Genomic DNA, 1,346 nt, shown 5'->3' with positions numbered 1-1,346 from the left:
ATATGCTTAAATTCAGCGGGTAGTCACGTCTGATCTGAGGTCTAAGGGGTGGGTGGTGCGGAGGGAAGAGGCGAGGGTAGCGTAGCCGCCACCCCCCACCATCCGCCCCCCTTTCACCTGCATCCCTCCGTCCCTTCTCACCTCTCCTTACCCGGCAACGAAGCTTCACCTTTCGGGGGAACACGAGCGGAGCGAGATCCCAAGGACGAGAAGCAGTCCAAGCCTACGGGCAAGCGCAGACAGCCTCGCGCAGGGAACACCGCCGGCCGCGAACGTGTCCGTCCGTGGTCGCCGTCGGTCCGAGCAGGGGCGCCGGCGGCAGGTGTCGACCGTGCGCGCCGGACCCCTTGGAGAGGGTCTCGAAGGAGAGAGTCTGACTTTAGGGGGACGAAGGAGCGAACACGGCGTGGGTAGCCGTGAAAGCCCCTGCGACTGAACCCCAGCGGCGCTCGCCCTCGACGGGGCGGCGATCGATGAGAAGCGACCCTCAGACAGGCGTAGCCCCGGGAGTAACCCGGGGCCGCAAGGTGCGTTCGAAGTGTCGATGATCAATGTGCCCTGCAATTCACATTAATTCTCGTAGCTAGCTACGTTCTTCATCGACGCGCGAGCCGAGTGATCCACCGCTAAGAGTGGCTCGTTTTCACACGCTGGTTTTTACAGACGGCCAGCTCGTCCTCGTCAGATGTACGGCACCGCTACATTCGTGTGCACACGGCCGAAGCCGAGCGGACGTTGTCCAAGGAGCGACGCCTGGGAGAAGAGCCTCCGCGGCACACCGCCTGGGGCGGGTGCGGGAGCCCAGTCCCCTGCGCGCCGCTCGTGGGGGACCGGGGGCCGCCACTGGAACGCAGCTCACCCGGCGGAGGCGCGTCTGGCGACAAGCCCCATCGACCTTCGGCAAAGACCGGCGTGGTCGACCCGACAGCGGGGGAGAGGAGGAAGACAGGCGCTGCACCTGTGGAGAGAGGCAGAGGGTCCTCGCGCGCCGAACCCTACCATTCTCCAGGCGCTACGCCGCCTTCCCTCGCCCCCTCATCGAGGACCATCCGCCAGCCACACCGCTCTTCGTTGGGTAACACGGCGCCGCCAGCCGATCTTCACGCGACGTCGGGGAGAGGAGAGTACGGTCTCCCGGGCACCCCGCGCGTCGCTTCCTCCGTCGGGCCCCCGTCCTCTGCCATCGCCCAGGGAGTCGCGCTGGTCTGGAGAGAGCGCGAGGGTGCAGGCTTCCGGACGCCCGCCTCCCTCTTCGATCCCTCGACAGGCGACTCGCCACCAGGACGGAGTCAACCCCGCGATTGTCTCGGTGCCTTGCCACGCAACCGCCCCTTCTCCTCACCGCG

At 66.6% G+C, this 1,346-nt stretch overlaps 1 non-coding gene across 1 annotated transcript; it reads right to left on the bottom strand.

The window, feature by feature from the left end:
* Nucleotides 1-481: 481 nt before the first annotated feature.
* Nucleotides 482-635, bottom strand: LOC140111641 (5.8S ribosomal RNA). The gene has a single exon (XR_011852159.1). It is a non-coding gene; the product is annotated as a 5.8S ribosomal RNA (ribosomal RNA).
* Between the last annotated feature and the right edge of the window lie 711 nt (nt 636-1,346).

Source organism: Engystomops pustulosus, unplaced genomic scaffold, assembly GCF_040894005.1.
Source record: "Engystomops pustulosus unplaced genomic scaffold, aEngPut4.maternal MAT_SCAFFOLD_528, whole genome shotgun sequence".
Taxonomy (NCBI): Eukaryota; Metazoa; Chordata; class Amphibia; order Anura; family Leptodactylidae; genus Engystomops; species Engystomops pustulosus.
Note: the sequence above shows the minus strand (reverse complement) of the source record. Positions and strands in the feature narration are given on the sequence as shown.